We start from the raw sequence: 13,931 nt of genomic DNA, 5'->3' as shown, positions 1-13,931 counted from the left end.
TTTGAGTGGTGACCAATGGACTATAAGGAAAATGCCCTGAACTAAGAGGAAAAAAGAACGTTCATGATGGTGTATTTTAACAAAAACCATTAAGTAATCACATTTTAGCTGACTCATGAGTAGGTTCCATCATATCAGAAGACCATGATTAGCAAGGTTTCCCCCAAAAGATCTTTGTCCTACATTACAGTGGAAAAAGAGAGGATTCATCTTCAGTCACATTTTGTACATTAGATATATACATTACATTTTCTATATGAGAAAAAATCAGCTCATTTCATGAAATGGGGGGAGAAATGTGGGCCTCCTAGTGTGAACAATCTCAGGAACTATCAGCTGAACCATAGAACATCCTCGGTAATTTAGATGACAGTTTTAATTTCTGCACAGGGAAACAGCGAGTTCTCTTGGTCTTTTTGGACTTGATATAAAATGACAAGTAATGGAGTAGATTAATGTATCCAATAAGGTAGGCGAGGTCTAGAAAATGATAGTTTTAATTTTAGGCAGGTCTAAAGTTGTAAGTAATGTAAGAAGTTTTAGCTTTTCTATTGAAAAAGGAATATAATGTTCAACTGAAAAAATGCATTAAATAGCTAGTTTATCTTACAATCACAAAAAAAGTAGAGAACATAAATGTATGATAGTGTCCCATCAAAGCTGTAGCCTGTGTTTTCAAGTGTCTCTCCCAGTCTGTCCTGCACCCCCTTGCTGGAGAGGGCACTGTCCATGGAAGCACATTGGGTGTCTGAACAGTGTGCTGCTGCTGAACCCTGTGGAAGGTGCAGATGATATGACGACACCTGGTTCCTCTTAGCACCAGTCAGTTTGATAAGTGTTGCATAGCAAATTTAAATTTTTAGCCACTTTAAAATGTAAAAATAAAATCTGTGAGTAAGTCTTTAGAATATATTTTACTTTAATAGCACATTTCGTTTGTTATACATTACCACTGCACATAAAAATAAATGCAATTCAAAGATAATACTTGTAAAGTGGGACTTTTCATAAAGGACAGGTGATTGAGTCATATTGAACTCATAAGCACAATTCATGAAGGATAGCATGTCAACACCCATGATGGCGCCTCCTGTAAAGCCTGGTCCGGAAAGCAACATTTTAAATTTTTATTATAAATTATTTATTTTAAAAAAGATTGAAGCACAAGACATATGGAGGTTTTAAGAATTCAGACAGACCTTTAATGAAGAGTTGACATTAACACTCTTGGAACTCATTGAGACCACTGAAAGGAAGGAACAGCACCAGACTCATGGTATGGAGGAAGGATTAGACACATAACACAAATAGAGATTAAAAGGGAGAAAAGCCAGAAAAGAGAGACTGATTTCCCTGATTATCATCAGAATGTCCTAGTAGATGTAATGGAAATCTATGAAAATATGAAGAGTCCTATATACTTTAATCATGATGGTTTCTATTGAGATATGAAAGGTTGGTTCAAAACCAGAAGTATCAACTGTAATCCAACATTAATCTTTGGGAATGCAGAACACTCATTTGAAATCATTATATAATTTCTGAATGGAGCAGGAGTAGAAGGATCTTTCTTGAATATAACTAAGAACATAGGGCACAGTTATTGTCATGTGCAACCCTGTCTGCAGCTTCTGCTGGATAGAGACAGAATACTTGGTTTCTATTGTCAGCACCAAGACAGACAAAGTCAAATGTTTATTTGCTTTCAAAATGGAGCTTCAAGCTCCAAGGAGCTTCACGATGTCACATCATGGAGACAGATATTTTCAGTTGCACAATAAACTGACTCATAGCCAGACCATATTGATTGAAAACAACAAATAAATCCACAAACACTACACAGACATCTGATAGTTCACAATGATCTGTGAATGGCATGGAGACACAGGAGCACTGTGATGGGTTATTTAACAAAGTCTCTACTAATGTTGATCTGAAGTACTGGCTGAGATGAACATCTGCAACTACGTGAGAGCCCACTCTGTTGGAACATATGTGTCCAGGTTCTCCTTGTTTTTATCGTGTGTCTGCTAGATAGTGTTTAGTTAATTGACAAGCCATTTGACAATGGGATTGAATAAGAATGATGATGATAATGAAACAAAGGTTTTGAAAGAAATTTGTAAGCATACAGTAAGACAAGATAAAAACAAAGATTATGAATGATAAAAATAAAATTGTAATTATCCTAAGTGGGGAAAATCAGAGCTTTGCTTCTTACATCTTAAAGGAGAAAAGGTTGCATGCCCACTCTCTCACTTTTATTCATTGTAACTCTCAAACATAAGTTATAGAAAAGAGGCCAGAGGGAGAAATAAAATGGATATAAAATATCATATGATGAAGTCAAATTACCACACCAAGTTCTTATACTTAGAATACGCTAAACACTAAACCAAATAACTCTTAAATCTGAAAATACTTTCAGCAAACAACAGGATATAAACAAAGATCATGATATAAAGTCAACATACAATAATCAATAGGTATTTTGTGAAATAGAAATAAACTTACTAAGAAAAAAGTCAGGGTAAATTCCATTAACAACTTCAAAACACAATATCTAGGAACCAGTTTAAACAAGAAAGTTAGAGATCCCTACAATGAAATTGTTGAGACGTCGAATAATGAAGTTGAAGAAAATCGAGGAGGGAAAAAAATCTTTGACAACCCCTAGTTAACATAACCATGCAGTGGTAACAGTGTGATCAAAGGATGCAATCTATGTCAATTTCCCAGGGACATTAATCACAGAGTTGGAAAAACGGTCGTGAAAATAATCTCACTATCATCCATTGAAGTGAGTGTTGCAGTGTTCATTTGTGCATTAACTTAAGCATCTCTTGCTTTGAATTGCATTGAAAAAGTAAAACCTTGTATTTGCAATCAGGAGAAGAAAAGGAAATAATGAGTTTAATGTTAGCTTAGTTTTGAAAGCTCTGCTACATGGGAGTAAGGCCAGATGTGAGACTGTTGTGAGGCAGAAAATTAGGACAGGAGTGTGTGGATCAATGTTGAGCATCTTGCAGAGATGAAAGATGAGATCACTCACACACTGTTCTCCCCATAAACACAGCCTTAGTGACCTCAAACCTTCTCCAATGGCCCTGCATTTTTCGATGTTTCTTCACTAAACAAAATAGCAGCCTGAAGACCAATGATTTCCTTCATGACCTTAAGGAGAAAGTCAAGCTGCAATGTACTGCGGTCCTTGATTAGGGAGTGCTGAGCTTTACTCAGTCCCTTGAGTTATAATGATATTATGTGAGGATGTGAGGGTCTGAGACAATACTCTCTGTCCAATACCTGGAAACAGAAATGTCCAACTTGCCCTCACATTGTCAGTACCTCCAGTTCAGCTGCCATAGAGTAGGGAAATGCTGATTATGAAAGTCACTTCCCAGCTAATCTGATGTTTTTATTAAAAACTATAGTCCTATAAGGAATTAATAGTATGCTGAATGCCCAAAGGGCCATAAAGCCCAGCATCATTATCTTACATGGGTTTCATTGTAGGGACATTAGCAGAATGTCTGTCATTCTGCTACAGGCTATGCTGCGACTCCTAAGCTGGTAGCTGATTGACAGGAAATGTGGATTCTAAGGATATGTGTCTGGTTACAGGGTAAAAAGCTTACTTCATTTGTTAAGACTTCAGGGGACTGCATTGACTTTGGAGTGAGTAGATGGAGGGACTGTAGTAAGAGCTGCAGGTTGCATTCCGCCACCCAACTCCCGCCACCGGCTAGCTTTACCCAAAATAACAACACACAAACTGTATTCTTTTAAACACTGCTTGGCCCATTCACTCTAGCCCTTACAGGCTAATTCTCATATCCCAAACAACCCATCTCTAATAATCTGTGTAGTATCAGTCTTACCAGGAAATATTCAGCATGTCTGACCTGGCAGCTTGCTCCATGGTGTCTGGCTCTGAGAGGATCTGCCCTGCATCTGAGCTCACTTCCTCTTCCTCCCAGCATTCTATTCTGTTTACTCTGCCTATCTACTAAATTCTGCCCTGTCAGATGGGCCAAGGCAATTTCTTTATTAGCAATAACCTTCCTCCATCATTTCCCCTTTTTCTGTTTAAACAAAAAAAGGAAGGCTTTAACTTTAACTTAGCAAAATTGCATATAACAAAGCAGTTATCAAGTAAAAATTATAATAATCTTTATCATAACTAAGGAAAACTATAACTATAACTAACTATACTTCAACTCCATCAAAGACTCCAGAAATATACAATATTACCTAAGCAAATAAGAAATAAGCAACTTTTAAACTCTAGAAATGACAGGGACATCTTGCTGCCTGGACAGTCACCCAAAGTTCCTCTGTACCATTGGGGCATACATCTTTGACCTACAGGCCCATAGTATCCAGAGACATTTCCATGAAGCAGGAAATTTCAAAGTCTGTTCAGTCACTATCTGTTATGTCCTGCAGAATGTCTCACAGACTCCTTCATGAATCAGGAACCCCGAAAGATCATTTCACCTTTAGGCAAGTTCAGTAGTCCTCTCTCTGCGGGTTCTCTGTGTCCAGTTTACGAAATAGTCCAGGCAAGAGCAGTTTCTTGCCCAAATGGCTATCAAACATCATAAGGATCCTCTTCGATGCCCATCTTCTTCTTGAAGTAGATTGGTGCTGCCAGGAGCAGACATGTCTCATTGTCATGAAAAACCCTAAGTTATTAAAACATTAAATGCCATAATCTGTAGTCTTTGAGAGATATGAGAAATGCCTATGTGGGATATATCTATGCACATCTAGAAAATCTAACTAACATAACTACAAACTTGACTATTATAGATGATTATCTATTAACAACCTATATACATTACATTTTTAAATGAACTACACAATCACAATACCTTAATCAAGAGCAGAAATACATATACATATAACAAAATTGACCTAAAATTTAAATCACTAAGGCAAAATCCATATCAATGTAAATCATTCATACCTATATCATATCCCCCTTTACATGTAAAAGAACATTTATGTGCAATATTTGGGAATATATATGCAGTTATTTCTCTCCAAACTGCTTCCTGCTGTATAGGGGAGCTGTTAATCAGGTCTTTTAGCATATAACCTGTGTGCTAGATTCATCTCAGTCAGCAGTTGAGTGAAGTGATTTTTTGAAGGTGTTCATAGCAACCCTTCAGGAGGGCGTGGTCCATCATACCATTTGGGGATAGAAGCAATCCACAGACTCTCACCCTCTGTGGAAACAAAATAAGAAACTCCTTTCCAAAGCATCATGTCCTTAGATCCAAATTTCAAAGTCAAGGCATTTTCAAAATATCTATGTTGGATTAGTTCAGCAGCATTTATAAACAAATATCTTTTAGCAGCTGTTGCTCCTTCCTCAGCATTCAAACAATTCAAGGAGAGCATAATAGCATACAGTATCAAAATTCTCTGTTTATTTTCCATCTTTGTATGGCTTTATTTTAACTCTATTTTTTTTTTTTTTTTTTTTTTTTGCTTTTTGAGACAGGTTCTCTAAATCTTTGACCTGGAATAACTCTGTAGACCAGGCTGTCCTTGACCTCTCAGAGATCCACCTGTCTCTGCCTCCCAGGCATTGGGATTAAAGGCGTGTGCTACCACACCTTGAAGTCACAGAGGTCAATCTCCCTCTGCCTTCCAAGTGTTGGGATTAAAGGTGTTTCCTAACACACCCAACTATTCTCTTCCTTTTTTTTTTTTACTTTAAGAACCTTAACTTTTAGTCTGAATATATTTTCAACACACTGTAAATCATTTAAAATTTTTCTTTGTCTTTGAATCTCTCTTTACTCTATATCTCTCTTTTTCTGACCACATGAGTCTTTAATGTACCAAGCAATATCAGTAGGACTAAAGCGGTGGCTTTGATGGCTAGATCTAGCCCATTCCTTAGCTTTCCAGCCTCATGGCTGAGGTACTGGCTGTAGCCATGTTTACTGCCACAACTCTAAGGCATTTCAAGGTCCCTGCCAGCAAGCAAGCTTCAGCAGGCTTTGCATGCAAACCGCACAAACCGCCTGCCTAAAAGAGTCAGAGTTTACCACACATCTCAACAAAGTTATCTTAAAAATCTTGTTTTTTTGAAAAAGGTAAACCTGTGAAACACAGATTTTTAAAATAATCTATGTGATTATCTATCCATTTGTGCCTTATAAGTTTTCAATTTCCTTCTTTAACTAACATCTCCATGATAATATTTCCAAAATGTAATTTTTATGTTTAATAGATTGACAAGACAGAAAATCATTTAATATATACAGGAAACTTTTATTAGACACTCAAATTAAGAGCCTTGAATATTGAAGATTGCAAATGGATGGCAAGATTTGACAGTCCTGTTTATCCATTTTAATACTATATCTTGACAGTGGTGGAGGAATGGGCATTTCTTTGGCAAAAGGCCAGTTTTTTATAGGCTCAATGTCCTTTATTTATGGCTAGAAACCAATTATGAGTTACTACATCCCATGCTCATCTTTTTAGGTCTGGGTTACCTCACTCATGATAGTGTTTTCTATTTCCATCCATTTGCATGCAAAATTCACGATGTCATTGTTTTTTACCACTGAGTAGTACTCTAATATGTATATATTCCACACTTTCTTTATCCATTCTTCCATTGAAGGACATCTAGGTTGTTTCCAGATTCTGGCTATTACAAATAATGCTGCTATGAACATAGTTAAACAAATGCTTTTGTTATATGATAGGGCATCTTTTGGGTATATTTCCAAGAGTTGTATTGCTGGATCTTGGGGCAGGTTGATCCCAAATTTCCTGAGAAACTGCCACACTGATTTCCATAGTGGTTGGACAAGTCCCACCAGCAATGGATGAGTGTACCCTTTACTCCATAACATCTCCAGCAAAGGCTATCATTTATGTTGTTGAGTTTAGCCATCTGACAGGTGTAAGATGGTATCTCAAAGTTGTTTTGATTTGCATTTCCCTGATTGCTAAGGAGGTTGAGCATGACCTTAAATGTCTTTTAGCCATTTGAACGTCTTATGTTGAGAATTCTCTGTTCAGCATAGTGCCCCATTTTTTAATTGGGTTATTTTGCATTTTAAAGTCTACTTTCTTGAGTTCTTTATATATTTAGGAAATAAGAACTTTGTCTGTTGCAGGGTTGGTGAAGATATTCTCCAAGTCAGTAGGTTGCCTTTTTGTCTTAGTGACAGTGTCCTTTGCTTTACAGAAGCTTCTCAGTTTCAGTAGGTCCCATTTATTCAATGTTGCCATTAATGTCTGTGCTGCTGGGGTTATACGTAGAAAGTGATCTCCTGTGCCCATGTGTTATAGAGTGCTTCCCACTTTCTTTTCTGTCAGGTTCAGTGTGTTCAGATTGATATTGAGGTCTTTAATCCATCTGGACTTGAGATTTGTGCATGGTGATAGATATGGATCTATTTTCATTCTAATACAGGTTGACATCCAGTTATGCCAGCACCACTTGTTGAAGATACTTTATTTCTTCCATTGTAAATTTTTCGCTCCTTTATCGAAAATCAGGTGTTCATAGGATTGAGGGTTAAATTCCGGGTCTTCTATTTGATTCCATTTGTCGAATTCTCTGTTTTTATGCCAATACCAAGCTGTTTTCAATACTGTAGTTTTGTAATAGAGTTTGAAGTCAGGTATGGTAATGCCTCCAGAAGTTCCTTAAATATATAAGATTTTTTTGGCTATCCTGGGTTTTTTGTTTTTCCATATAAAGTTGATTATTGTCCTCTCAAGATCTGTGAAGAATTTTGATGGATCTTGATGGGGATTAAATTGAATATATAAATTGCTCTTGGTATAATTGCCATTTTTACTATGTTGAATCTCCCAATCAAAGAGCAAGGGAGATCCTTCCATTTTCTGGTATCCTCCTCAATTCCTTTCTTCAAAGACTTAAAAGTTCTCATCAAATAGATCTTTCACTTCTTGGTTAGAGTTACAACAAGATATTTTATGCTATTTGTGGCTATCGTGAAATGTGATGCTTTTCTGACTTCCGTCTATGCTTCCTTATCCTTTGTGTATAGGAGGGCAACTGAATTTTTGGAGTTGACCTTGTATCCTGCCACATTACTAAAGGTGTTGATCAGCTGTAGAAGTTCTTGGTGGAGTTTTTTGGGCTGCTTATGTACACCATCATATCATCTGCAAATAACAAAAGATTAACTTTTTTACTTTCCAATTTGAAACTCCTTGATCCCCTTATGTTGTCTTATTGCTATTACTAGAACTTCAAGCACTATATTGAAGAGGTTGGATAGAGTGGACAATCTTGTCATGTTCCTGATTTAGTGGGGTAGCTTTGAGTTTCTCTCCATTTAATTTGATTTTACCTTTTGGCTTGCTGTAAATAGCTTTCATAATATTTAGGTATGACCCTTGTATCCCTAATCTTTCCAAGACTTTTATCCTAAGGGGTGTTGAATTTTGTCAAATGCTTTTTCAGCATCTAATGAAATGATCATATAGTTTTTTTCCTTCAGTTTATTTATATGATGGATTACATTGATAGAGTTTTGTATGTTGAATCAGCCATGCATCCCTTGGATGAACCCTACCTGATCATAATGGATAATTTTTCTAATGTGTTCTTGGATTCAGTTTGCCAGTATTTTATTCAAGATTTTCACATCGATGTTCATGACTGAGATTGTCCTGTAATTCTCTTTCTTGATTGAGTTTTGTGTGGTTTTGGTATCAGGGTAACTGTAGCTTCATAAAAGGAATTTGGCAATGACACTTCTGTTTCTATATTGTGAAATACATCAAGGAGTATAGGTATTAGTTCTTCTTGGAAGTTCTGGTAGAATACTGCATTGAAACCATCTTTACCTGAGCTTGTTTTGGTAGGGAAGTTTTTGATAACAACTTCTAATTTTTCGCAACTAACAGGTCTGTTTAGATTGTTCACCTGTCCTGGCTTAACTTTGGTATATGGTATTATCTAAAAAAATGTCCATTTCTTTTACATTTTCCAGTTTTGTGGCATATAGGCTTTTGTTGTAAGATCTAATGATTCTCTGAATTTCCTCTGTTTCTGCGGTTATGTCCCCCTTTTCATTTCTGATCTTGTTAATTCGCATATTCTCTCTCTTCTGTTTAACTAGTTTGGATAGGGGTTTATCAATCTTGTTGATTTACTCCAGGAACTAGCTTTTGTTTCATTGATTCTTTGGATTGTTTTCTGTGTTTCTATTTTGTTGATTTCAGCCCTCAGTTTGAATATTTTCAGTCTTCTACTCCTCCTAGGTGAGTCTGCTTCTTTTTTTTTTCTAGAGCTTTCAGGTGGGCTGTTAAGTCTCCAATGTGTGCTTTCTCCATTTTCTTTAAGTGGGCACTGAGTGCTATGAACTTTCCTCTTTGCACTGCTTTCATAGTGTCCCATAGGTTTGAGTATGTTGAGTCTTTATTTTCAATGAATTCAAGGAAGACTTTAATTTCTTTCTTTATTTCTTCCTTGATCCAGGTGTGGTTCAGTAGTTGACTGTCCAGCTTCCATGAGTTTGTAGGCTTTCTGGGGTAGCATTGTTGTTGAATCTAACTTTAATCCATGGTGTTCCCTTAAGACACAGGTGGTTACTGATATTTTTTGTAAATGTGGAAGTTTGATTTGTTACTGAGTATGTGGTCAATTTTCCAGAAGGTTCCATGAGTTGCAGAGAAGAAGGTATGTTCTTTCCTATTTGGGTGGAATGTTCTATTGATGTCTGTTAAGTCCATTTGATTCATTACCTCCATTAATTCTCTTATTTCTCTGTTAGGTTTCTGTCTGATTGACCTGTCCATTGGTGAGAGAGGAGTGTTGAAGTCTCCTACTATTAGTATGTGCGGTTTGATGGCTGCCTTGAGTTTTAGCAATTTTTCTTTTATGTACTTGGGTGCTTTTATATTAGGGGCATAGATATTCAGGATTAAGACTTCATCCTGATTAATTGTTCCTGTAATGAGTATAAAATGTCCCTCTCCATCTCCTCTGAATGATTTTAGTTTGAAGTCAACTTTGTTAGAAATTAGTATGGCCACATCTGCTTGTTTCTTAGGTCCATTTAATTGAAAAAATATTTTCCCAACCCTTTACTCTGAGTAGATGTCTATCTTTGGTTGAGTTGTGTTTCTTTTAAACAGCAGGATGTTGGATCCTCTTTTCATATCCAATCTCTTAGTCTGTGCTTTTTAATAGGCGAATTGAGTCCATTGATATTAAGTGATATTAGTAATCAGTGGTTGTTAACTCATTTATTTATTTATTTATTTGGTAGTAGAGTTTGTGTGTTTTCCTTCTTTGAGTTGTGCTGGTGAAGAGTCGCTAGATGTCTGAGTTATTGTAGGCAGTACTGGCAATGTTGGATTCCTCTGGTTGTGATTTTCCTGCTATTACTTTCTGTAAGGCTGGATTTGTGGTTAAGTATTGTTTAAATTTGTTTTTATCCTGGAATATTTTGTTTTCTCCATTGATTGTGAATGATAGTTCTGCTTGGTATAGTAGTCTGGGCTTGCATCCATGGTCTCTGAGTTTTTTCAGTACCTCTATCCGGGATCTTCAGGCTTTCACGGTTTTCATAGAGAAGTCCCATGTAAGTCTGATAGGTTTACCTTTATAAGTTACTTGTCCTTTTTCCTTTGCAGCTCTTAATATTCTTTCTTTATTCTGTATGTTTTGTGTTTTGATTATTATATAGTAAGGAGATTTTTTTTTGATCCATTCTATTTGGTGTTTTGTATGCTTCTTGAACCTTTATAGGAATATCTTTCTTTAGGTTGGGAACGTTTTCTTCTATAATTTCATTAAATATATTTTCTTGACCGTTGAGCTGTACTTCTCCTTCTTCTACCCCTATTTATCTTAGGTTTGGACTTTTTATTGTGTCCCAGATTTTTTGAATGTTTTATATGAGAATTTGTTGGATAGGCTGTTTTCTTTGACCAGTGTGTTTGTTTTCTCTATGGTATCTTCAGTGTCTGAGATTCTTTCTTCTATCTCTTGTATTCTGTTGCTAATACTTGTCTCTCTAATTCTTGTTAGTTTACCCAGATATTCCATCCCCAGCCTTCCCTCGGTTCTTGATTTCTTTATTACATCCATTCCATTCTTTAAGTCTTGAACTGTTTCCCTTACCTGTTTGATTGCTTTTTCTTGTTTCTCTTGGGTATCTTTGAGAGATTTATTCATTTCCTCTAGCTTTTTATTTGCCATCTCTATTTCTTTATGGCAGTTTTTCACCTCCTCTTTAACGTCCTCAATTATTTTCATATAGTTCCATTTAAAGTCAATTTCTTCTGTTTCTTCTGGAGTAGGGTGTTCAATTCTTCTTGTTTAGGGATCCCTGGATCCTGGTGATGTCATGTTTCCTTGTAGAATGTTGGAGGATGTAGGGATAAGCCCAGCCCATTAGGGGGCTTGTTCACCTCGGGCTAATGTTTACTTATAAATCTAGCGAGTGTGAGCCTGCTGCTCTTGCTGCTTCCCTGTTCTCCATGGGAACCAGTAGTTTTGTAAGTCTATTTCCCCATTAAAGCTGTATATATTATTACAATCTGTCTGAATTTATTTATGCCGTTACAGGAGGAATTCTTGCATTAGCGCCTGCACATCTCTTCCTTCAAATGGAACCAGGAGAGGCCTGGTGTCTTGGTCCAGTCTTTGCTGTGACTGACTCTCTCGGTGTATCTCCTCAGTGTAGAAGCAGGAACTTTTCCTGTCTGGACGGAACTCCTCAGCACTGAAACATGGATGCCTGGTATCCCCCTCTGGGTGGATAGCCCATTAAAATAAAACTCCTCAGCACTTAAACAGAGATGCCTGGTAGCCCAAAGACACCTATCCAGATGTTAAGGCGAAGGTGTAAGTCACAACAGTCCCACACCAGTTTGGAATTATGATTAATAGAATGGTTATTTATTTAAAGGGGAAAAACTTACAGATCACCATCCCAGACAACAGCCCTCTGCACAATCAGGAAGGGAGTCTAGTCACCAGAAGCAGAGCAGGAAGTAAGAGAGAGAGGAGAGGGAAGTGGCCACCTTTTTAAAGGGAGAGAGACCACACCCCAATGGGCTGGTATCTCAGCAGCTATTCGCTGAAGGAGCGGGAGGAGCTCCTGCAACACAGATGGAATTTCTCAACACTGAAAGGTAACCATGGGGGGCAGGGCGGGGTCCAGTAGAACACAGGAGACCCTGCGGCACAAGCTGTCCAGGTGGAACTCCTCAGCCAAAAGGCTGGTTTTTGCCAAGAAGAAAACAGGTGACAAATGGATTGTCTTTGGTGCTCAACATTCTCTCAGGAATAAATCAGTGCTGCCAGGAAAAATCATGTCTCATGCCAACAAAACCTTAAGTTGTTTACATGCCATGTTCCACAGATCCTTGAAGTGGTTGAAGATTACCTATCTAGACAGAATCCAATCTCTATGTATCTAAAGAACCTAACTGACCTAACAGCATGTACAACAAACATGAACAACTATTGGTCTATACTAATTAATACCTGTATAACTTAAAGACTAAAACTTCATGTCAGAATATTAAGTAACCTGTATACAAATATGCAACAAATGAGGACAATGACCTGAAAATATAAACAATATATAAGTATCTTGATCAGAGGTTGGAATAATATATAATTCAATATGAAAATATATCTTAAAAGTTTTATCAATATCCAAAATGTCCTTAAAAGAGATAATAACATACATATATATAATCTGACAAAATAAATTTGTATAGGTGTACAACTAAACAAAAGTAACAAATAATTTGAACTTGTATCAATATTCAAATATTGTACCAATGTAAATTATCCATGAATAATAGCTCGCAAGTATTCACTCCATTACCCAATATTACTATCCCCCAGTTTTTTTTTTAAACAAACATAGTTTTCACCCCAACCCTCTATCTAATACAAGTAAAAATCAACAACCCCTAAACTGTGTTCCCAACCCTATGGACAAACATTTTGGACACAAAAGATGTAGGATGTGACCTGCCCCACTGAAAATCGTACTGAGCCATGTGACTAACATATACTAGAATAATGGGTTAATGTAAGTTCTAAGAGTTAACAAGAAGCCTGAGCTAATGGACCAATCATATTATAACTTATGGAGACCTCTGTGTGAATTCTTTGGGGCTTCCTGGCTGTGGGATTTGGGTAGAACAAAAACCACAACAAGCAGGCCCTCCTGTTGCAAATGGCGCCCGAATGTGTGGATAACTGCAGCCACATAAAGCCTGAGCCAGCTTGGGAAGTAATTCTTGAAAAAAGAAATAATAGCATTACACATGGTTTCTTGGTAGCAGCAATTTCTCTGGTCTGCTCTGCTTTCTAGAGGCAAGCGAGCACTCTCATCTAAGAGAGGCCTCCTACCTCAGTTTTAGCTGTAAGCCTTGCACTTCTTGTAAGAGGTCCTGCGAAGAAATACTTAAATAATGCTGATAAATGCTGACTGAATGCTTTTCGGTTTTCAGCCTTGGCAGGAAAAAAGCTGTGCCATTTTAAAATGGTGGCTTTCTGGGCCACCCTGCCTGAGCAAACTCTGACTCTTTTAGGCAGGTGGTACGAATATGAAGTTTATGAGTGTTGTGAACACATTGTTGTGGCTGGCTTGCTGGTAAGGACCTTAAAACACCATAGAGTTGTGGCAGTAAACATGGCTCTGGCTGGTACCTACACCATGAGGCTGAAATCTCAGAAAGCTAAGAAATAGGCTGGATCCAGCCATACTTTACACACAATAATGGGTTTGTCATTTCCTTCTTATATATTCTGTCAGAGTTCAACAACCTGAAGTCCAGGTAGGTTCTGTGATTTCTTTTATTGCTTCTAATTTTCATTCATACTTAAACATTTTTTTTTCTTAGGAAGGCAATATTTTCTGGTGCTGTGGTCTATTGGTTTCTAT

Source organism: Microtus oregoni, unplaced genomic scaffold, assembly GCF_018167655.1.
Source record: "Microtus oregoni isolate MIOR12 unplaced genomic scaffold, Mior012 000002F_ref0000024, whole genome shotgun sequence".
Taxonomy (NCBI): domain Eukaryota; kingdom Metazoa; phylum Chordata; class Mammalia; order Rodentia; family Cricetidae; genus Microtus; species Microtus oregoni.
The sequence above is the reverse complement of the archived record's forward strand: the minus strand, read 5'-3'. Positions refer to the sequence as shown.